Source organism: Geotrypetes seraphini, chromosome 1 (genome assembly GCF_902459505.1).
Source record: "Geotrypetes seraphini chromosome 1, aGeoSer1.1, whole genome shotgun sequence".
NCBI lineage: Eukaryota > Metazoa > Chordata > Amphibia > Gymnophiona > Dermophiidae > Geotrypetes > Geotrypetes seraphini.
Genome location: NC_047084.1, coordinates 465,695,402 through 465,721,010, shown reverse-complemented (window position 1 = coordinate 465,721,010; position 25,609 = coordinate 465,695,402). Strand labels below are relative to the sequence as shown.

The window sequence follows — 25,609 nt, the reverse complement described above, 5'->3', positions numbered from 1 at the left end:
ACTTAGACACCTCAATAGGTATACTCCGGAATAAAGGCAGGAGAGACTTTAAATATCTCTGTGGCATTAATGTATGGCGATGAGCCTTTTTCAAATAAAGGAAAACTCTGGAATGAGAGGACATAGGATGAAATTAAGAGGTTATGGGCTCAGGAGTAATCTAAGAACATAATAATAGCCTTACTGGGTCAGAACAATGGTCCATCAAGCCCAGTAGCTTGTTCTCACAGTGGCCAATCCAGGTTGCTAGTACCTGGTCAAAACCCAAGGAGTAGCAATATTCCGACAAGAGCAGGCAGTGGAGGCTGGGTCTGGGGTGGGACTGGGGCATAACCGGATGGGGATAGGTGGAACTGAGTGGGCCTGGGGGCGGGTCTAGAGGTCCAGAGTTTACTATAGTTAAATCTGGCAACCCTAGTTATAGATGTAAATTATTATAACTAACCAATCAAAGTCCAGCCCTCCCATTCTCATTGGATTTTATCCATGGCTGTTCTTTCAGCTTGCTGCAGCAGTGCTGTACCACTACTGTTTAAGAGATGCAATGGCCATTCTGTGCAGGTTACCCAGTGAGTTCTTGGAGACACAAAGCAATCATGCCATGGCTGTCTAGGTCTGACAACAGATATACGTACATAGTGTCTTACCAATAAAGTTTTGTGAATCTGAATCTGAAGAAAACGGAAGAGAGAGAGAAAAAAAATAATAGACATACAGAAAGTGGGAGGAGAATAGGACTGAGTAGGCAGCACAGCAGGAAGCAGAGGAAATAACAACCCAGAAGCTAGTTGACCTAAGACCCACCAAAAAGTACAATCAACATTTTTTTCTTTTCATCTTTTCCACCGGTAGCCCTAGATCAGATTAGTATGTTGGTTGAAACAACTGCCACTGGAAATGTGTCATGGATCAGACATGAACTGCAGGGAGGAAAAATGTTGATGTTGCACACACAGACCCTGTGATTTTAAGGCATGGTGACATCCTCACTGAAGAACATACTCTGACTATAAAAGGGTAACAGTTGTAGTGAGAGAAGGGTTTTTTGCCGAGATTTGCTACAAGGGAAATCTGTGGTGACTGTCTTACCAGGGCACAAATTATATTGCTGTGATAGGGTAGATTAAATTGATGGAGGCGTAGCATTATACATCAAGGAGAGCCTTAAAATGGCCATACCACGTTCTATCATACAACGTTCTACCACACCACATCATACTGTGCACCATTGTCTTCCTATGCTATACTATAAGCCAGTGTTTCTCAACTTCTTCAAGCCAAGTATCCCCTAAGCCTAACAAATACCAACCGAGTACCCCCGCCCAAGTTCCGCCCCTAACTCCACCCCCATAATAATAGTACTAATTGTAATGCAATTTCTTCCATCCAATTTTCATATACACAGAATATAATCTTATTAATATATAATGGTAACCACAAAATTACAAAAAAATTCAAAGCACACTGTACATAGAGAAAATGTTAATTAGCATTTATATTTGGGGGGTTTTCTCCTAGAGGTCAAGGCAGATGACAAATATAGTGCAAAATATAGACAGCAGATATAAATTCTCAAAACGGACACATTTTGATCACTAAATTGAAAATAAAATCATTTTTCGTACCTTAGAAACATAGAAACATAGAAGATGACGGCAGAAAAGGGCCACAGCCCATCAAGTCTGCCCACTCCAACAACCCTACCCCCTTGAATTTACCCCCCTAGAGATCCCACATGTGTATCCCATTTCCTTTTAAAATCCTTCACGCTGCTGGCCTGGTGATTTCATGAGTCTCTAGTTGCATGTCCTTCTGACTGTGCATCCAATATTTCTTTCTGTCTGCCTCCTGCATGCTTCCTCTCCTCCAGACCTCATTCCCTTCACCAACCAACATCTCTCTCTGTCCCTCCATGAGTCCAACTTTTTTCCTCTCTCCTCCATCCCCCATTTGAAACATGTTTCCCTCTCTCTCTCTCACTGTCCTTTTCTCATTCTCTCCCTTGCTGCAAAGGGAGTAGGGAAAGAAAGAGAGAGATCCAGGGTGCATCTCTCCCACTCCCTCTACTGCCACATCTAACATTTCTCCCTCCTTTCCACCAGCCCACCATCTTTCTCTCTGCCTCCTGCACACTTCCTCTCCTCCAGTCCTCATTCCCTCCTCCAACCAACATCTCTCTCTCTCTCTCCATGAGTTCAACTTTTTACTCTCTGACCTCTCCCACTTCACCTGAGTGTGACATTTCTCCTTCTCTCCTTTCTGCCCTCCCCATCCATCTCTCACTCTCCTTCTCTCTCCATGGGTCCAACACTTTCTGCATCCTGCACGCTTCCTCTCCTCCGGACCTCATTCTCTTCCCCAACCAACATCTTTTTCTGTCCCTCCAATGAGTCCAACTTTTCTTTCCCTCTCCTCCACCCCTATTGGCAACAAATCTCTCTCTCACAGTCCATCTGTCTTGAGAGATCTAGTCATCTATCTCACCCCCTCTACTGTCACATCCAACATTTCTCCCTCTCTCATCCCCTGTTTCATGTGCAGCATTTTTCATCACTGACCACCAACCCCATGTCCATTTCTCCCATGTCCATGTCCCTCTGCAGCACCATACCACATCTCCCTCCATCACTATGTCCAACATTACTCCCCCTGTCATCCCCTTCAATCTGTCCCTCTGTTCCCTGTACACCACTATATCCAACATTTCTCATCCTTCTTTCCCCATGCATCTCTACCTCTCTCCTCTTTCTCTCTATGCCCAGTTTTCCTCTTTCTTACTTTCCCTTTCACTCACAAACTAATGCTCAACAATTCTCCTTCTATTCCCTCCCTCCTGTACCAAGTTAGTGCCCCCTCCCTCCCTCCCTTCTGTGTTCCATGTTCATGCCCCCCTTCCTTCCGTGTCAAGTTCATGCCTGCTCCCCCTCCATGCCTTCCAGCTGTTGTCCAAGAATTGTACTCCTCCAATGTCTCAATTTGCTCCTTCTCCCTCCCCCCCACTCCTTTCTCCCTTTGTCCTCTTATTCAAACCGCACTGCTCCTTCTGCCTTCAGCGGCATGTTCGGGGAACGCACAGCAGGCAGTGATTTACACGCTGCATGTGGCTGACCCACAAGCCTTACCTCCGACGTCAGCTCTGATGTCAGCAGTAGCTATGCCACTGCTTGGCAACATACCCATGGCCTGTCCATGCTCTAGCAGTTATGTCCTAAGGAGAGAATTCTATAAATGGCTCTCAAAAATGGGCACCGAATCGGAAGCCAAGGACAGGCCTCAACGACGAGATGAGAATGGGCACCTGTAAATTTGGCGTCAATTGCTATTCTATAAAGGGTGCTTGCCCTTTAAAGAATAGTGCTCAGCACCAATCCCTACGCTAAATGTAAGCACCAGACGTACGCCTGCTGAAACCTGGTATAAATGCTGGTGCCCAAGTTAGGTGCACTGAAGCTTTATTCTATAACTATGCAAGCAACATTTTGGGATGTCCCAACATGCCACACCCCCTTATGAGTTACATGATAGTAAAGTTAGGCGTCCCACCATATCGAATAGTGCGCTGCCAGATGTGCATGCAGATCCTAATTGGGGCCAAGCAACTTCAATTATTGATTGTTGACACCCAATTATTGGTAGTTAAGGGCTCATTACTCAGTAAATTTGAACGAACATCTTGAGTGCACTTTTGGGTACCATATATACAATCTGGAATAAGTGCCTAGTACTTATAAATGTAACTGCCAATTACTGATGCCTCTCATGCGTTTAAATGCTATTACATTACATTAGTGACTTTTATTCCGCCATTACCTTGCGGTTCAAGGCGGATTACATAAGAGGTTATCTGGACATTTCCAGAAGAGTTACATAGTTGAGCGGGTTATTCAATAACACATGCGCAATTGGCCCCAGACCCTGCTCCTCAATCTGCCTTATGATGGCCAGAAAAGTAGGAGCCAAAGATGATTTTATAACATCACACTTTCCCTAGAAAATGGGCCTTCTTTTATTGCCTCACTGTTCAGGAGAGTTCATTGGTGGCTTGACAAAATCTCTTCAGACAAAAAGTCATGATGAAGTGACCAAAATTTCATGATCAACTATATACGCAGTGGTGTAGTAGTGGGCACTTACACCTCTCCTTTGCACATGTGCCTTCACTCCCCCCCCCAAAAAAAAAAAAAAAGTACCTCTAGCTCTTTGCTGGCATGAGCAGCAGCTCCAACCTTTCGCTTGTGCCGGCCTCAGTGCTCCCCTCTGATGTTACTTCCAGGTCCTGCGATTAGGAAATGACATCAAAAGGAGAGCTGAGACCGGCTCAGGCAGCAAGTTGGAGATGCTGCTCGCGCCAGAGAAACTAAACAGGTATGGCGGAAGGAAAGGGGTATGTGCACCTGGGGGGGGAGGAGTGGGGTGGAGAAGAGGGCGAGGGGGGGGGCTCCCCTGCCATGGACGCCTCCCACCCTCTCTATGCTAGTGTACAAGTATATATGTGTAAACCCTCCTTTAGATAAGTACCTAGATGAATGCCTAGACACTGCCAGAAGGTGGCAGGAAGGGCACATTAAGAATTTTTTGGCAGGACTGAGGCCAGGGCCAGCTATAAAGCTGGTAAGCCAGGCAAGTTAGGTATCAGACTTCCATTCCACTCATACAAAATTCCAGACCACTCAATGTAGTAAAGTCAAAACTTGAACTTTACTGTTCTCTCAGTTGATGAAAGCACATTTCACAAAAACATTAGCAACTCGATATCCTTTCTCCTCCAGCTCACAAGATTTCACACACAAATTTTTTTTAAGGTATACAGGGTAAGCTGATGTTATTTTGTTCTTGTCAATTTCTCCCATGACATTTTATCATCATGACATATTGTCTGAGGGCATTTTATCATGGAACTGTGCTCTCCTATTGTTCTGTAATATGCTGGGGGTTTTACAAATCAAAGTGTGGTAATATAGTAGTGCCACTAGAGGTCTCTGCAATCTTCATAATGCAGAAGGTTAGAGACGAAAGTGCTGCTGATAGTACAAAGCAGGTTCTTACAGAAAAAAGGAGCACTGTAGTTCAAATTCCCTGCTACCCCTCCCAATCATTATAGCAGAAAGGAGGTAAAAGTAGGTTTCCCTGCAAAATACTACTATTTATTAACCTACTGATGTCATATTTCCACTTTGGCATCCCCCTCTCCAAGTGGGGAGAACCAGCTAGTAAAGTCATCTCCGATCTTTAACAACTCTTAAGCACAACAGCAATGGCTATAAAAATATACCATTTCTTTGGTCAGCATCAATCTGTAATCAATAAAAGCCTCCCCATGATTATTCCCATTCCCCACTGTGGTTCCTCTTTGCCCCCCACCTAACACCAGTAGGCCATCCCTGGGCCTACCTTAGGAAGCCCTGGTGGTCTAGTGACTTCTTCTGAGGCAGGAATGGATCCCACTCATTCCTGCCTGGAGCCATTGTTCCAATGGATACAGCTAGCGAGATTTCCTACGGCGACCTCACAAGACTGCTGTGGGAGATCTGGACAGCCATTTTGCGGTTGGAACGAACATAGGCAGAGAACTCGCTCCTGCCCATTGGTTCCAGTCACAAAATGGCTGCCAGGATTTCCACGGTGGTCTCCCAAGGTTTTAATGGGAAGTCTTAGCAGCAGCACAGGAGTAATTGTAGAGGGCAGGGAGTAATCACAGGACTGCTGCCAGTAGGGGGGTGGGCTTTTTCATTTACAATTTCAGTTTCTACTGAAACCAAGTGGCCAGTTTTGGTTACAGATCAGTTTTGGCAGAAACCAGAAATTCTTGGTTCGGCCAGGCTGTATCCCATTGCAGGGAGAGATTTGTAGTACCCAATCCTGCCATTTGAAATCAGTGCTACAAGTCCCATAATGCACCAGGATGGAATGATCAGAAATTCAGGATTGTCCCAAAATCTCTAGCCTGAAACTGCACATTTTGGCATCTCTATAGATCTTTGTTCTTATCTGAAACTCAGATCAAGGTCTTCTCTCTCCATAAAAGACAGATCCAGAGAGGAAGATTATATACTCTGAATAGCAACACTCTCCACTCCCTGGCTAGATCCACCAGGAACAGATACATATAATATCACAAGCAGCACCAGGACCCTGCCACATAACTCTACTCCCACAAGCTGGAGACAGAAGGCAGGATTCTTCCTTTCTTCTAGAAAGAAACCCCCTAAACCAAAATGAACTAGGGTTTAGAACTGTTCTCTTTACCTGTCAGTGTCATTACCTTCTTATCTTCAGCCTGAAGCTGGATGCTTGGGCCTATAGGACCTGCAAGCTGAGAGAAGGAGTATAATTCTCTCCTCTTCTTCCTCTGAGTGAGAGATACAGAAAGACAGCTCAGGACCAAAAGTAGGTATACAGTATGGGGCTCATAATCGAAAGAGAAATGCGTCCAAAAACCGGCCTAAGTCGGCACTTGGATGAACATTTCTCAAATACGTCCAAGTGCCGATACTAAAAACGGGATATGGACGTATTTCTGAATGACCTAGGCCTTCATAGTGCCGCTGAACGACCAAAGTTAAATGGGGCATTTCGGGAAGAGTGTCGAGGGCGGGAGTTGGGCGGGATGTGGGCTGGCTTAGACTTAGTCGTACAGCATGTATAATCAAAAGTTATACAGCCCACAATCAACGGAACTTGGACGTTGACTTAGACCATGTAAAACATGGTCTAGGTCACAAAAACCCACCTAAAGTCACCAGATAAGCACTGCAAACACATAATACAGACCCCCATATACTACCCCAGTGATCACTGACCCCCACCCCCATAAAAATATTAATCACATCTTTAAAATTCAGCCTCCAGACCATCATCACCTGGCCGCCTGGAATAGGAAAGCCTAGTCGTCCAGCACAGAGGCAGCTTAAGTCATCTTGGGGGTGGGTTAGGGACTCATTGAGAGGAGGATCCATGCCCATAAGCTCCTGTAATCACTGCATTGATACTTAAACATGTGCACTGCTCTATACACCCCCAAAACCCTTTTTGACTGGCATATAAGTGGTTCCTGCAGCCATAAGGGCTATTGGGGTGGTAGATAAGTGGGTCTAGGGGATTCTGGAGGTGGTTTGGGCTCACCGTAACCTATAAGGGAGCTGTAGGGAGGAGAAGACATGGCACCCTTTTTGTGAAGTTCACAGCAGTGCCCTATAAGGTACCCCACTATTTAGGTGGCATATCTGAGTGTACAGTCCATCACTTTGCAGACCCCTCCCACAACCAAGAGGGCTTGTTCTAGGCGTTTTGGACTTGGACGAAAAGTTGGACGAAAATGTTGTATGAAGCGGCTTGGACGATCAGATTGGCAGGATGTATAATTAGACGATTTTCAAAACAAAAAAAAAGTTGGACGTATTTTTCGAAAATGTGTCTTAAGCTGTTTTTTACTTTGGACGACTTGCGAGATAGACGTAAACGGACTTAGACGTCCCTTTCGATTATGCCCCTCCACGTATTCATTATTTCTTTTTATTTTACAGGAGTCACAAATAACAGTTACATTGTTTTGTTTTTACTTGATTATTGTTCAGTAGTGTATTATACCTATGCAATACCTGTACATTAAAAATAAATAATGAATACATACTGTATACCTACTTTTGGCCCACCCTGAGTATTTCCTGGATAGAAAACAAGATGGCTTATAAAAGGGAATGTGGGCCTTAGAATTGGAAGGACTTATCAGTTTGTCTCAGAGACCCAGAGAGGCCAGAGCATTTTGCATATTCTATCCAATTTGGACTGAACCATTTTATAATAGTTGGGAGACACACATGCATCCATATACTGTACATGTTTCTATTATTGTACTTTAAAATTTTTAAAGTTCACAAATACAACTGACCACACCAGCAATTAAATTTTCTGAGTCAGAGACAGAAAGATACAGAGAGAGCCAGAGAGGGAAAGTAAAAGTCTTGCTAAACCCGAATGGGAAATAGTGCTTAGAGCTCAGTGTTGCGAGTTTCACCCTGCTGAATTGGATTGTGCTCAAGCAGTCCAGCGTAACACTCTTCTAATTGCTTCTTGGATAGCTTTCAATGCTCTTTGCTGCAATCTGCAGGGCCCAGGAGGCTCATTTGGATCATTCATTACTCTAGCGTATGATTACCATATGGCTCCAGAAAAAGGAGGACGAATTGAGACATCCAGGTTTTACTTCCAGTGCTTTCAATGGAAGAAAAGCCCATATGTCTCAATCTGTCCTCCTTTTGCTGGAGCCACACAATAACCCTACTCTGGCATATTAGCTGTAAGGTTATTTATTTATTCATTCAATTTTCTATACCGTTCTCCCAGGAGAGCTCAGAAAAGTTTACATGAGTTTATTCAGGGACTCAAGCATTTTCCCCTGTCTGTCCCAGTGGGCTCACAATCTCTCTAATGTACCCAGGGCAATGTGGGGGGGGGGGGGGGGATTAAGTGACTTGCCCAGGGTCACAAGGAGCAGCATGGGTTTGAATCCACAACCTCAGGGTACTGAGGCTGTAGCTTTAACCAGTTTATATACTGCAGGACCTTGAAGTTCTATGCGGTTTACAATAATTAAAAGATGTTACAGATTGAATGGATTTAACAATGTTCTGCCGGTTAATATTGATTGAAAGATGCTACAAATTGAGTGGATTTAAAAAAGTTAAAAACTAGTGATCAGTTACGCTCTCCCCTTTATGTCATTTATGTCACCTTCTTCCTCAGATTCAGATTCAAAAATTTTTTAGGCACACAGCAATGCCAAAGAAATTCATGAAACAATGAAAGGAAGAAGAAGAAGAAGAAAAAAAGCAGAGTACAAAAGAGAAGGATAATTTTGCAGCTGCTGGTGATGCTATGTAGTATTTCTGGTGATTTCAGGGAAAAGTTTTAGGAGGACACTCAACTGCAAACAGCAAACTTAACACATTCTTTAAAGCCTGCACAAAACAATCTGATTTTGAAACACAAGGTACACTCACCAGTTGGGTTTAAATACTGGGCTGTCATACAGCCAGATCCCTGCTTGTAAATATGCTCATTGCAAAACTAGGCAAAGTTACTTGCATTACTGGCCTGATGGGTACAACACTATGCAACACTTTTTTAATGCAGCCTATTATGAAGTTACACACAGAAAGTTTAGGGGGCTTTAAATCCATCTAAGTACCTTCAGGCAACCTGTGCAAACCTCAGTGGTCCAGAAGGAGGTGGGGAGTGGAGGGACCATGATTCGCAGGTGCTATGTTGTTGGAGCATGCCTGGATCTTCCACTGCAGCAGTACAACTGGAATCATGCAGGACTTCTGAGCCCGTGTGTACATTCATTCAAGGTCTTGCTAAGTTTCAACCTTCTCAGGAAATCTGTATGAAGAAAGGCACAAAACACAGCAAGACCCAGAGCTCAGAGGACAGCGCCATGATTCTACTAAGCAACTTTGAGCTGCTTGGAAGTCTTCTGCTGGCACCCCTGCTAGTGGGGAGAGATGTGATGATATGGTATTTTCAACTGGAAGGGGCATAAGTGGGAGCCCCACCTAAGTCTCACTCATGCTTCTCCCCAGTATACACCCTCCTTGCAAATACACAGGTAAGCAGAAGTTTGCAGTTTCGGTATGGAGTATCCTTGAAGGATACTGTTGAACATTTAGGGATTCCCAATAGAGGTTTCAAAAATGTTGAAAGAAAGCCAAGAGTGCTTAAGAGGGAAGCAGAGTAAAGAGGTCAAGTTATCCTTGTCATCTTCTCAGCAGCCTGTAGATACAAGGAAAAAAATCAATTTGAAGTATCTGTATACAAATGCAAGAAGCCTAAAAACTAAAATAGGAGAGTATATAGCACTGAATGATGAGATAGCTATAATAGGCATCTCAGAGACTTGGTGGAAGGAGGACAATCAATGGGAAACTGTATTATCTGAGTACAAATTATATTTCAAGAATAGAGTAGATCAAATTGGGGTTGGGATATGCTCGAATGTTAAAGAGGGAATTGAATCAAATAAAATAAACATTCAACATGACATAGATAGCAGTGTGGAATCCATATGGATAGAAATTCCATGTGTGAAGAGAAGAGACAAGACCCCACACACATACACATACTGCTAAACGACGTTCCTATTCCCACATCTACCAACTCCTCAACTTTAGGAAAGCAATAAAAACATACCTGTTCACCTAACTCCCATGACCGATAGATTACAAAGAAATGTATATTGATACAAGATCCTCGGTATGTTTCACATTAGGATAAAAACGTCTATTGTAAAATCTTGTACTATAACTGTGACAAATTTAATCTGTATATTATGGTTATTGATACTAGATCCCTAGTATGCGTTGAATTAGGATAAAAACTTATACTAGAACCCTCGCTCCCCCCAAAAAAAAACCTGTAACCTGTCCTGAGCTCTTTGGGGAGGACAAGATAGAAAATGAATTGAATAAATAAATATTTTCCCTTTGGGGGGATGTATCCCATAAGTCAGGAAGGAAGACATAGTACCTTTTCTAGAAGTTTTGGAGTTAGAAAAAGGTCGGAACTCCTTTACTGTGATAAAGCAACTGAAGGTTCCAGAACAGCTCAACAGCCAGAACTTTAGCTGTCTGTACAAGAACTCTGACACATTCCACAATACTAATCAGTAACTCATGAGTTTCCATTTTTTTCTTTTTTACCAGATGTCAGAATCAACCTCCAATGTTTCTGAGGTGCCTGGAGAGGGAAAGGAGGCCACAGGGGAGCCTGAGGCAAATCAGCTGGACTATGAAAGGTCCTCCTCCCCTTGCAGTGGTGAGAATTTATTTTTTGTTATTATACAAGAGGAGAGAAGCCAACCTCTGAATTAGGCATTAAAATTACAGTGGCTGTCCTGTGATTAATTCAAGAGTGGATAACTCACGCACAAATATGAATTTATTCTGTTTGATTTATCAGCAACGAGGCAATCACTCCAAATGACACGTCCAAAACTCAAAGCAGTAAGTAATCTGAACTAACTTGGAGCTTTAATTTATATTCACATAAAAGAATACTCAATGGCATGGTGACAACAGCTTATATGTTAGTTCAGTTCTTGTAGTTATCATCTCAACATGTTTCAAGTTTCTTTATTTTTAATATACCGTTTATCAAGCAAGTGTCTAAACCAGGGGTGGGCAACTCTGGTCCGCGAGGGCCGGAATCCAGTTGGGTTTTCAAGATTTCTCCATTGAATATGCATTGAAAGCAGTGCATGCAAACAGATCTTATGTATATTCATTGGGGAAATCCTGAAAACCCAACTGGATTCTGGCTCTCGAGGACTGGAGTTGCCCACCCCTGGTCTAAACGGTGTACAATAAAATCAAAGTAAAAAAAAAAACCATCGTATCAAAGGTTAAAAATACAGGGCATAATCTCACTGAATACATAAGATGGGAGGAGAAAGGGGGAAGGTAAGTATGTAATTGCATCGAGATAAAAAGAAAAGGGAGGTGAATTGGGAATGGAAATACATTAGGGTAAGGCTCGCTTCAAGAGAAGCGTTTTGGTTGTGCAAGTGAACTCAGCAGTTTGATTTTCCAAAGGACATCAAGGAGTGAAAGTATTTCTATGTGAGAACTAGGATTAAAGAGCAAAGGCGTCTTTGAAAAGAAATATCTTAAGTTTAGCTTTAAATTTTTCAGTTTGTCTACCTATATCAGGGGATACTAGATGACTAAGGGCCCCTTTTACAAAGCCGCAGTAGCAAGTCCCATGCGACGAATGCAACGCAGCCCATTCCTGCGGGGTGCATTGCATTTGCCACACCAGGACTCACTACCGCAGCTTTAGAAAAGGGGCCCTAAGAGTAACTAGTGTTGTGCCACCTAGAAAAAGACGATGGGAGTAAAATTTGAATATTAATAATACAAGATTTTTTTAATATAAAGGAGTAAATAAAAATGAACAAAAACTTTGCAAATCAACAAAGCACAAAATGGAAATAAAAACAAAAAGAGAGAAAAAAATGAAAGTAAAAGAGAAAGTCAACGATAATGTCCGCCCATTTTTGTGCTCACATTGAAACAGCATATTACCTTAGCCAGCATTGTAAAGTGGTTAAGCAAAACGTCCTTTGAAAAATGAATGACACAAATACTGTGAGGTTTATGAGGGGGTACTGAAAAGTTCCACAGTAGCAAAACACCCCACTTCCGAGTGTCCAGCATGGACAGAGGTCCAAAGGGTCTCCAACATCCACTTAATTGCACACAAATTGTATATTACAATTATTCCAGTGGGTAATCATACTCGTCCATGACCCTTATGTTCACCTCCTCCTTGATGTCTTTCTGAATACATATTGTTGTTTCATAACCAAACATAAGAACATAAGAATTGCCCTGCACTCCATGCTTACCTTTCTAGGAGTAAAAACTTGGAATGGCCTTACAGAAAGGACCAGAACTGAACCTTGCTACATCATCTTCCGAAGAAAACTGAAAACCCATCTGTTCCATACTATGGGCTCCTTTTACTAAGGTGCATTAGGGCCTTAATGCGCGGAATAGTGCACGCTAAATTGCTGTGCACGCTAGACTTTAACGCCAGCATTGAGCTGGCATTGTTCTAGAAGCGTACCGCGCAGTTTAGCATGTGGTAATTTTGTGCGTGCGCTAAAAACGCTAGCGCACCTTAGTAAAAAGGAGCCATTAATCTCCTTTATCCTCCCCTCTCCTCCCTTCCTCCACTCTCCCCCTCTTGCCTCTCTTTACAGTCGCCTTGAGCCTGTATAGGTATGATCGATGCACAAATAGAAGCTTAGATTAAATATCCTACAATTCTATGCAGATTACAAACTATTCAGCATTATTCCCTAACTGTTCCGGCGGGCTCCCACTCTATCTAATGTACCTGGGGCAATGGGGATTAAGTGACTTGCTAGGGTCACAAAGAGCAGTGTGGGATTTGAGCCCACAACCTCAGGGTGCCGAAACTGTAGTTCTAACCACTGCACCACACATTCATGCAGTGCGCTTCTGTGCTATATTTTTAAAGTTTTCTTTCTTCTCTTAGCTTCTCTATCCTTTAGGCTCCTTTCACTCTTTTACTCTATGCTCTCATCTGTCTCTCCCCCTACAACATTTATATCTCACTGCATATCTCTTTCTCTTCCAGGCCCTGCTGTTACTCGCAATGAGAGCTCCAATATCACTCCAGACTCCTGTGAAAATGGTCCTGACCCCCACTCCAATGGCCATACTTACTCCTATGGAGCTTCATCTGTGTGCAATGCCCCAGGGACACAGATTCTTCAGCAGAAGCCTCACATCAGTCCAACCTCCTCCGTCTGCACTAGGATCATCAGAGAGAGCCAAAGCAGCCACAAGTCCAGATCCTCTCAGATCCAGGATTCCGCGGGTGATGGTGAGGCAAGCTTTGTTTGAGGACCCATTTTTCTGTGCTTTTGCAACTGTGAAAGTTGCACAGAATTTCCCTCTTGTTGCATAATTGTAGGAGATTGGATGACCAACTTAATTTGAGGGGCATAGCTAGCCCTCCAATTTTTGGGGGGTGGTTGGGAGCAGAGGTGGACTGGGGGGGGGCAGCAATGCATTCTTTCTTTTCTCCCTGACCCCGGCAAAACAAAATAATACCTTTCCTGGTGTGGATGCCAAAGTCTTGCCAGCCAAACCTCATCCTTGTGCTACTGCAGTACACAGGAAGTTGGGAGCATGCCACTAGCCGTTGATGCCTCGAGCACGCTTAGTTCTTGCGCAAACTGAGCATGTATGAGGAATTCCGATGTAAGCAGCTAGAGACACACTGCTGACTTTTGTACTGCAGCAGCATGAAGGGGAGCAACTCAGCAATAAATTTCTTTGATTGGCAGGACTTATTCCCACCAGCCTTGTTAACAGGAAGTGCACGTTTGGAGGGGGCCTGAGCCCAAAGTGAGGGGGAAGCCTGCCCCCACCTTGTGGCTATGTCACTGCTATAGTCTTATTTTCCTCCACTATATTCTGGAACTTCTTTTTCATCCTTTTCTCCCTGTGATCATCTGTAAACTTCTTCCTGCCTCCTCTCTCTTTCCTAAGGTTGTCAACTAGATCCAGATTTGCCTGACAGGATTGATTCAGTCCTAGATGCAAGGACATGTAATCTTGCTTTTTTTAGGAAATGAAATGGAAAATCAGAAACTACAAATCCTAATACAGTGGGGTAAATCCAGAACTGGATCAACCTTTTTAGGCAAATATGGATCGTGTCAACCCTCCAATTTCTGATCCCCTCTCTTTCCTTATTCCTTCTCCCCTTTCCACACCACTGGCTTGCAAAAACGTCAAAGTGCTGATTTTCAAAATGTTTTCTGGATGTCTAGCAGGACGTTTTCCCCACTGTGTGTCCAAGGATCAAGGGGTACATTGGAGGTGTGTAACTGGGCGGGCTTTGGGCAGGTTTAGACTTGGACGTTTTGCAGCTATAATCAAACATTTTTTAAGACATCCTGGACGGAACTTTGATGTTTTGGGCTAGACCTGTTTTAGAAGTGTCAAAATGGTACCCAAATTGACCAGATGACCACTGGAGGGACTAAGAATTGACTCCCCCCACACTCCTCCAGTGATTACACACCACCTCCTACCCCACAAAACTCTGAATGAAAAAGTACATACCTGTCTGTAAAACAGCAGCATCTGGTATGGGAAAGCCAGGTAGAGCATCACACAGATGTCTTAAGTAGCAGGTGGGTGGACTAGTGAACCATAGAGAGGAGGAGCCAGACCTATAGGGCACTCTAACCACAACATCTATGGTGTTAAGTGTTAGCCAACCAAAACCCTACTCTACTGCCATATAGGTGCCACTTGGTTTTGGGGGGGCTCACTCTAAATTATAAGGGGGTCATGATGAGATGTGCATGTGGTACTGTTTGTGTGAAGTTCACAGCAGTGCCCTCTAAGGCAGTGTTCTTCAACCTTTTTACACCTATGGACTAGCGGAAATAAAATAATTATTTTGTGGACCGGCACCGGTCCGCGGACTGGCAGTTGAAGAACAATGGGCTAAGTTGTGGACCAGACCCCACCCATCTCTGCCCCAGACCCCGCCCCCATAATAGTATTAATGTAACACTATTTTCTCCATTCATTTTTCATATATACTGTACACACAATATAATCTTGTTAACTACAAAATTAAACTACACAAAGCACACTGTATGCTTCTCAACATTTATTCCTACCAGAACACAGATAACCCCTATGCAAATACGGGACCAAAAGCTAAAAGTACTAATATATACAAACAAACAACTAAGATGCAAGACTCTGCATGCAGTACAACCCCCAGAGAAATAAAATGCATTTCTTCCTGAACAGTTTAAAATATAGACAGCAGATGTAAATTATCAAAATTGACACCATTCGATCACTAAATTCAAAACTAAAATCATTCCCCCTACATTTGTTGTCTCCCTCCCTCTTTGCTGTGCCTTAACTTCTGGCCTGCTCCCGCCTAGCCGTTTTATGCTGCCCCCGGTGTTATTTTTGAGCCGGCTCCCTCTTCCTCACTGAGCAGTGCACAAAGCTACGGGCAGCGGCTCCTCCCACCTCCCACACCTCATTCAAAAGCCTTCCCTCTGACGTTGCGACATCAGAGAGAAGGCTTCTGGTTCAGGTGCAGGACGTGCATAGGAGCCACTGCCTGCAGCTTTGTGCACTGTGGCAGTGAGGAAGAGGGAGCCGGCCCGAAGATAACACTGCATCGATTGCACTGCAGACTGGCAGTTGAAGAACACTGTCTTGGGTCTGATGCATGTGCCGGCCCTGTGGACCGGCAGGAAAATTCTGTGGACTGGCACCGGTCTGTGGACACTGCTGTAAGGTGTCCCACTGCTCTGATGGCATGTCTGGGTGGCCAGTCCGTTACAAGGTTTGCCCCTCCTAAATACAAATACAGACCATTTGGACATGTCAACTTGGACGTTTTTTGGATCAAAAATGAGGTATAATAAGTTTGGATGTTTTGGTGGCTTGGACATCCTGGCGGCCTGAACATCCAAGTAGATGATTTCTAGTGGCTAACCATTCCAAAATAGCTGCTTGGATGTTTCTGACTTTGAACATTTTGCAGGAAACATCCAAAGTCGGACTTAGATGACCTTTCAAAAATGGCTCTCTAAGCCTATTTTTGAAATACGTAATTAGTCCATGCCTGAGGCTGAAATTTTGCAGGATTCTGCAGTTGATATCCTTCTGTCTTGTAGTATAAATAAGTCACATACTCCACTTTTGGTACCTTTTTGCTTAGCGGGTCATAACTGGTGGCCATGTTTTCACCTGCTGTTAGGGCAGGCAGTTGAGTAAGTCTAAAATAGGACATGTGCATTTTGAAATTCAGAGCAAATTCTGTAAGGAGGCCACCGATATTTATGTGCCATATATGTGCATAAATGACCAGAATGCTGGCATATACCGTACATGGTCTAGCTATACACTATCCTTTAAAATGGCACCTAAATGTGATTGTATGTACTTTGGAGATGGGCACAAAAAAAAGAGGCAAAAAAGACATAAAAAGTGATCACACAGTGACCCAAGCCAGAGAAATCAGCAATCAAGAACACAGAACCCACCATAGCCATGTTTGGCAAATGCGAACAGAGCCTTCCCAGGACAGTACAAGGGGAGAAAATTCTGGCCTAACTGGCATTTAAAGGAAAAGGGTGTGTATGTCCCTTTGAAGGGGAGGAGGGTGAATTTATGAGCTCTAAGAAGAGTTGCCAGATTTTTCAATCAGAAAATCCAGACCCCCCTAGACCCACCCCCCAGGCCCGCCCAGTAATGCCCTAATCTTGCCCCTAGTCCCGCCCTAGCCATGCCCCCTGCTGACTGCTCTTGTCGGGCAGGGAGGAAGTCTTCGCGTGCGCGAACTTGTGAACTTTCTCCCCGCCCGACACGATTTGAAGAGGCTTTTCAAAACCCAGATAAAGTGCTGGGTTTTGAAAAGCTGTCCAAGGAAATCTGGACATCTAGTAACTCTAGCTCTAAGGCAAACCTGCTAGTTCTGCACAAACTGGATGGAGTTAAGGGATGAAGGCAGTCCAACTACATTACCCAGGAATTAGCCATCTGAGTGGCCCAGAGGAGAAGGGGGAGGGATGTGTCAGATCCCCCTTGGAGCATATAAACCACCCTTAGATGAGTAGGAAAGGAGAAATCTCATAGCCTCAGAAGCAGGAATGTAACCAGGAGGCAGAACTGAATAGGCCTGGCCTGCCAACCCAGCAGGCACAGGCTTCTAGCCACCAGCAGCAGTTCCTATGCATTGCCGGTGGCTGACCCAAAAGTCTTCCCTCTGACGAGTTTGCATTTTGCGTTAAAGGGAAGGCTTCTGGGTCTGCAGCCAGAAGCGTTTAGGAGCTGCTGCCGGCAACCTGAAGATGCTGAATAAGGCAGGGGTGGGTGCGAAAGGAGGGAAAGAGAGAAGCTGCATGGGCGTAGGTGGGTGGGAAGGGAGGGAAAGAGAGGCTGCTGCACAGGCTGGGGGTGGGGGGGGGGTATGGTTGGAAGAAAGAGTATAGAGAGCGATGTCCACCCATTTTGGGCTCAGGCCTGCTTAAAATTGGCTGTCTGTCTATGCCAAAGGAAAAGGAGGACAGTTGGAAGCTGGGACCTGGAGAGATTATGATGGAGAAGCTCTATTGGGAAGCCTCTTTTCCCAGAACCAAGGTAGACATTTGGAACTGATATAAATGGAGAGGAACAAAGTACTGTTCTGCTCAGACTTAAAAGTGGTAGGGGTGGGAGAAGTCAGCAAGAGGAATTGGCTGGCAGCTGTTGGTTTTTTTTTAAACTAATTTTTGTTTGACAGCTGAAGGTAAAGTAACTGTGGAAAGCGTGTGTGTTCCAATCCAGGGAGGGGAGGCTGTTGAAGAAAAAAACACTAAAACAAATAGTGGGTACCATCCAAACAACATGTATTATAATTTGTTTTATTTATTTTAATTTTTTATCTTCTTTCTTTATTTCAATTTTTTTTTTAAATTAATTTTGCTGTTTTTTAAATTTCTTTTTGAAGTGTAACTTATCGCCACCTTGGAATTGTATTATATATATTTTTTAATTTTAACCAGGTACCTTAGCTAGATTGTGAGCCTTTCGGACAGATAGAGTAGGTTTTTTTTTTTTTCAAGTACCTAATTTCATTTTAGTTTGTAAGCCGCACTGACCTACTGCATTAAGCGGGATATCATAGTAACATAGTAACATAGTAGATGACGGCAGATAAAGACCCGAATGGTCCATCCAGTCTGCCCAACCTGATTCAATTTAAATTTTTTTAAAATTCTTCTTAGCTATTTCTGGGCAAGAATCCAAAGCTTTACCCGGTACTGTGCTTGGGTTCCAACTGCCAAAATCTCTGTTAAGACTTACTCCAGCCCATCTACACCCTCCCAGCCATTGAAGCCCTCCCCAGCCCATCCTCCACCAAACGGCCATATACAGACACAGACCGTGCAAGTCTGCCCAGTACTGGCCTAGTTCAATCTTTAATATTATTTTCTGATTCTAAATCTTCTGTGTTCATCCCACGCTTCTTTGAACTCAGTCACAGTTTTACTCTCCACCACCTCTCTCGGGAGCGCATTCCAGGCATCCACTACCCTCTCCATAAAGTAGAATTTCCTAACATTGCCCCTGAATCTACCACCCCTCAACCTCAAATTATGTCCTCTGGTTTTATCAGATGTACAATAAACATGAACATAATGTTAGTTTTGATTCATAGGGCTCCTTTTAGTAAGCTGCGATAGAATTGCCATGCGCTCTAGACACTAACGCCAGCATTGAGCTGGCGTTAGTTTTTGGCGTGTAGTACAGGGTTAGCGCGCACGGCAATGCAGCGCACACTAAAAACGCTAGCGCACCTTAGTAAAAGGAGCCCATAGTTTAATTTAATTTATAAATTTTTTTTACTTAGTTTATAAGGGAGAAAAGACCTCAGCGGGTCAGGCACGCCATTGTAATAACAAGTTTATGGCTGCCAATAAAGACCTCCCATCATCTCTTTCCAAAATAAATGCACTATAATGTACATTCAATCTTGATCTAGATTATATAACTTGCATGAATTTTAACCAGTACCGTACACTTTCAGCGGCGTTTATAAAAATAAGTGCTTTTTTGAAAGTATAGGCACTATCTTATCTTGTATTGATGAAATTTTAAAAAATGTTGAAAATTAAGTTTAAATATTTATAAAATATATTTAAAAAATTTCAAAATGATTCGTAACATAAAAAAATTATCTTTGGGTCTGGGCTGATGATTGAGATATTGACCTGCAACAAAAACTAGCAGTCAACTGCCTGAATTCCAGGTCTCTGAGGCCCACCCCCAGTGTTAAAGTTGATATTTTTGTGCAAGAAGGTTGTAAGATATTTTTTGGTTTTGACTATTTATCTTAACACCCGATTTTGTATTTGTATCTATGGTTTTACCCCTAAAAATCTCCCCACACCCCATTACTGCTGCTATTCCAGTAACAGCAAAACAAAGATAAAGGCATCAAGGGGCCGCTCTAGTCATTCTCATAGCTGATGGATCTGTCCCAGAACTGAAAGTGATGTCAGAAGGAGGTGGGGCCAGCAGCCACAAGGATGAATAGAGTGGCCCCATGATGCTTTTATCTTTGTTTTGCTGCCACTGAAGAAAGGGGGAGAGACACGCTGGATGGAAAGGGGAAAGAGGGGATCAGGCAATAGATGGAAAGAGGTTAGAGAGGAGGTCAGTTTCTGGATGGAAAAGGGAAGAGAGAGGATCAGGTGCTGGATAGAAAGGGGGAGAGAGGGGTCAGATGCTGGATGTAAGGGAGAGAGAGGAGGTCAGGTATTGGATGGAAGGGAAGGAGAGAGAGAGGAGTCAGACACTGGATGGAAGGGAGGAGAGAGAGTGCAAATGCTGGATAGAAGGTGAGAGAGAGGAGGTCAGGTGCTGGATGGATGGGGGAGATGAAGTAGATTCTAAATGGAAGGGGGAGAGAGGAAGTCATGCATTGGATGGAAGGGGAGAGAGTTATCAGATGCTGGATGGAAGAGGAGGAGAGAGATAGGGGTCAAACACTGGATGGAAGGGAGGAGAGAGAGAGTGCAAATGCTAGATAGAAGGGGAGAGACAGGAGGGCAGATGCTGGATAGAAGGGGGAGATGAAGCAGATGCTGAATGGAAAGGAGTAGAGGGGACAGATGCTGAATGGAAGGGAGAGAAAAGAGGTTAGGCACTGGATGAAAGGGGAGAGAGAGGGTTCAAGTGCTAGATGGGAGGAAGGGGGAGAGAAAGAAGGGGCAGCTTCTGGATAGAAGGGGGAGAGGAGGTCAGGTGCTGGATAGAAAGGGGAGAGAGGAGGTGCTGGATGAAAGGAGGATAGAGAGAAAGGGCAGACACTGAATGAGGGGGAAGAGAGGGAGGGGGGCAGGTGCTGGGTGGAATGGGGAGAAGCGGAGAGGGAGCAGACACTGGATGGAAGGGAAAGAGAGAGGAGGGCAGATGCTGGATGGAAGTGGGAGACATGGTCAAATGCTGGATGGGGGAGAAGAAAGAGAATAGAATTAGAGAGAGACTGGGAAATAAGAGGAAGTGAAATAGGAGAGCCAGAGTGATAGAAAGAGATGACAAGCTGAAGGAAGACAAAGTAAGTTTCAAGTTTTATTAAAATTTGATTTAATGCTTATCAATAGTTCTAAGCGATTTATAAGTTAAAAAAATAGGGGATACAAAATGATAAATAAAATCACATATACAAGACATAACAACCCCCCCCCCAAAAAAAAAACCAACTAACCAATAACAAAAGGAGAAAGGGAGGAACTACAATTATTATTTTTTTAAAATCTTTATTGGTTTTCCTATCTTCAATATAATGCTCTTGAATACATAAATATATCATATATAGAACATAAGAACATAAGAATTGCCACTGCTGGGTCAGACCAGTGGTCCATCGTGCCCAGCAGTCTGCTCACATGGCAGCCCTCCGATCAAAGACCAGCACCCTAACTGAGACTAGCAGGAACTTGTCTAACTTTGTCTTGAATCTCTGGAGGGTGTTTTCCCCTATGACAGATTCTGGAAGAGCGTTCCAGTTTTCTACCACTCTCTGGGTGAAGAAGAACTTCCTTACGTTTGTACGGAATCTATCCGCTTTCAACTTTAGAGAGTGCCCTCTTGTTCTCCCTACCTTGGAGAGGGTGAACAACCTGTCCTTATCTACTAAGTCTATCCCCTTCAATTTAAGCACATTTACCTTTCAAATATACAAAGCTAATCAATTTCTCCCCCCCCACCCACTCACCTAATGATAATTTAATAAAACACAGAAATATAGATTTCCCCAATAACCTTATCCTATTAGCCATATCTTTTCATCTTCCCACCCATCCCAAGTGTAAATATTTAAAAATCAAATTATGACAGAAATAACCCCACCCTCCCACCCTTCTCTAGATGTGTACCAAAATAAACAAAAACTGACTCACAATCAAAAACCTCTTATAGTGAGGTAACATAAGATGTCAACGGGCCCCATACCAATTTAAACATATTACCATGCCCCAAACTATCATCCTTTCAAATCTATAACTGGAGCAAAGATTTGCCCACCAGAAAGGAAAATTTAAACGATCATAGTTCTTCCAGTTTCGGGTTATCATCTGGATGGCTATTCCAGTCATTATAAGGAAAAGACGGCCTTTATATTGAACTACAATTCTTAATAGGATAGAAAACATGTAAGATAATAACATCGGGAAAGGGAAAATAAGAGAGAAATAATAATTAATTGAAAAGAAAGAGGGCAGAGTTAAAAATCCTGAGTTTGATTACTGATCAACTGACTTATTAGTCTGCAAAGGTGTCTCTAAAGAGAAAGCTCTTCGATGAACATTTAAATCTTTCTAATGAGTTCCAGATTTGGGGGTTGTAACCGAAAAGATGTCTGTGCGTCTAGTATTAATAACTTTCAAGGACGGGATGGATAATAGGTATTGTTCAGCTGATCTCAGGGATTTTAGAGTATTGTAAGGAATTCATCATTTATCTGGGAAGGCTGGCATATTTGAAGCCCTGATTTTGAAGGTTATGAGGGCTATTTTGTACATTATTCTGTGTGTGATCGGGAGCCAATGTGTGTTAAATAAAAAAAGGGAAACTGTAGACTGTATAGTAGGAAAGAATGAAATCTGGACAAAGGCAGAAAAATAAATTGAAGAAAGCTGAGTGGAAAAGGAGAAGAAAGAGAAAATGACAATTTGACAGGAAATATTGTCAAGAGAGTTAGGAAAACAAGGAGAGCAGAAATCAAAGACTGGCACCAACTTATTTAGAAAAAGTAAATGACCAGACAACAAAGGTAGAAAAAATTAATTTTAGTTTTAGTTTAGGATAAAGTAGTGTGGTAGCTGTGGCCCCCTTTTATCAAGTTGCATTAGGGTTTTTTTTTATTGCTGTGGTAAAAACTCCAACACTCACAGGGCAGGGTACCATAATTGCTGTTTACTGTCCTGACCTGAGGAAAGTTTTGCCTCTGATAGCTAATTGAGAAATGTGTTTATTCCAGTAACATGGTATCATATTACCCACATTTGATTTGAATGTTATTTCCTCAGTAGTGGAAGCTATGATAAAGATCATTCCAGAGTCTGGTAGAGGCTTTAGCTAGAGTGTCTATAACTTGATAATCTGCATCAAGGGTACAATGTCTAAGAAAGGTTAAAAAAAAAAAAAAAATCCAGAATGAGGATTCAATGTCAGTCTTATTAAAATTCTGACCTAGAGAGTTGCAAACAGGCCAGATTTATGGGATATCTCTAATGAATCTGCATAAGAGAGATTTTGCATACCCACTACCTCCATTGTATGTAAATCTCTTTCATGCCTATTCATTAGGGACATAAGAGCCAGCTCTGTGGGTGCTATGGGTGCTTGAGCACCCCTAATATTGAGCAAACCTCTTGACTGTGTCCATGGAGGGGTCATTTCTGTGGGATTTAGCACCCTCAATCATTTTGATTAGGGATATCCCCAAATTCTGATCTGTTTCCAGCCCAAACTACTCGAATGCGCTGTTCACCGCCGTTGCCTGGACTTCCTTTCCTCTCAATCACTGTACTGAAACTGCCCTTGCTAAAGTCTCTAACGACCTGCTCCTAGCCAGATCCAATGGACTATACTCTATCCTCATTCTTCTCGATCTGTCTGCTGCCTTCGACACTGTTGATCACTGCCTCCTCCTTGACGTGTTGTCCTCGCTGGGATTCCGGGGTTCTGCTTTCTCCTGGTTATCTTCCTATCTCTCTCGTCGTACCTTCAGTGTATGTTACGGTGGATCCTCCTCTGATGCCATCCCGCTGTCTATCGGTGTACCCCAAGGCTCTGTCCTGGGCCCTCTCCTCTTTTCCATATAAACCGCTCTTTTGATATGCTGATCTCCTCTCATGGTTTTCAGTATCACCTCTGTGCTGATGACTCCCATATCTACCTCTCCACGCTGGATATCTCTGCGGGAGTTCAGGCCCGAATTTCAGCCTGCCTGTCCGACAATGCTGCTTGGATGTCTCGCCGCCATCTCAAACTGAATATGGCTAAAACTGAACTCCTTATCTTTCCACCTAAACTTGCCTCCCCCCTCCCGCTGTTCTCTATTTCGGTGGATAACACTATCCTCCTCCCTGTCTCATCGGCTCGCAACCTTGGGGTGATCTTTGACTCTTCTCTGCTCAAATCCAACAGACCGCCAAATCCTGTCGCGTCCTCCTCTATAATATTACCAAAATCCATTCTCTTCTCTCTGAACACATGACCAAAACCCTTGTCCTTGCTCTTGTCACCTCGTGCTTAGACTACTGCAACGTACTTCTCTCGGGCCTCCTGCATGCCCACCTCTCGCCTCTTCAATCCATTTAAAATGCTGCTGCACGACTCATGTTCCATGAGAGCCGCTATTCTCATATTACCCCTCTCCTCAAATTGCTTCATTGGCTCCCCGTCCATCTCCACATACAGTTTAAACTCCTCTTGCTGACTTACAAGTGCATTCGCTCTGAAGCCCCCATATCTCGCTTCACTTATCTCCCCCCCATGCTCCTCCCCGTTATCTCCGTTTGTCGGGCAAGCCCCTCTTATCTGTACCCTTCTCTTCCACTGCCAACTCCAGACTCCGTCCCTTCTTTCTTGTGGCGCCGTATGCCTGGAACAAGCTACCTGAATCAATACGTCATTCTCCCTCCCTAGCAGCATTCAAATCCAAACTACAAGCCCACTCCCTGCTGTCAGATACCTAGAGCCACTGTATCATTTCCTCTACTATAATCTCCCCAACCCCGAAATGTCCTGTCTAAATTAGATTGTAAGCTCTTCTGAGCAGGGACCATCTGTTGTATGTTAAAATGTACAGCGCTGCATATGCCTTTCAGTGCTTTAGAAATAATAAATAGTACCGGTAGTTGTAACTTGGGACAAACCTAGTCTAAGAACATAAAGTTTGAGCAACATGTTTTTGAAGTGCAGATGCAGATATAAAAGGTTCAATTAAAAACACAGCGGTGTCTAAGATACCTTTTGAAAAGAAAGGAGCCTCCTTGCAATCTAATTGACATGCTGTAGTTCTATATATATAAAATCGGAAGTATGTATGTGTGTATGTATGTATGTGTGTGTGTATGTGCCGCGATCACGCAAAAACGGCTTGACCGATTTGAACGAAACTTGGTATGCTGATCCCTCACTACCTGGGATGATATGTTCTGGGGGTCTCGCGGCCCACCTGCACACGTGGGCGGAGCTACAAACAGAAAATCTGATTTCACCCATTCATGTCAATGGAAAAAATGTAAAAAGCTGCCAACGCAAAAACGGCTTGCCCGATTTGAACGAAACTTGGTATGCAGATCCCTCACTACCTGGGGTGATATGTTATGGGGGTCTCGCGGCCCACCTCCACACGTGGGCGGAGCTACAAACAGAAAATCAGATTTCACCCATTCATGTCAATGGAAAAAATGTAAAAAGCTGCCAACGCAAAAACGGCTTGCCCGATTTTAACAAAACTTGGTATGCAGATCCCTCACTACCTGGGGTGATATGTTCTGGGGGGTCTCGCGGCCCACCTGCACACGTGGGCGGAGCTACAAACAGAAAATCAGATTTCACCCATTCATGTCAATGGAAAAAATGTAAAAAGCTGCCAACGCAAAAACGGCTTGCCCGATTTGAACGAAACTTGGTATGCAGATCCCTCACTACCTGGGGTGATATGTTCTGGGGGTCTCGCGGCCCACCTGCACACGTTGGCGGAGCTACATACAGAAAATCAGATTTCACCCATTCATGTCAATGGAAAAAATGTAAAAAGCTGCCAACGCAAAAACGGCTTGCCCGATTTGAACGAAACTTGGTATGCAGATCCCTCACTACCTGGGGTGATATGTTCTGGGGGTCTCGCGGCCCACCTGCACACGTTGGCGGAGCTACATACAGAAAATCAGATTTCACCCATTCATGTCAATGGAAAAAATGTAAAAAGCTGCCAACGCAAAAATGGCTTGCCCGATTTGAACGAAACTTGC

General features: G+C 43.6%; 1 pseudogene; it reads left to right on the top strand.

Moving 5' to 3' along the window:
• Positions 1-9,274: 9,274 nt before the first annotated feature.
• LOC117368259 lies at positions 9,275-24,026 on the top strand (annotated as a pseudogene).
• The last annotated feature ends 1,583 nt before the right edge of the window (positions 24,027-25,609 follow it).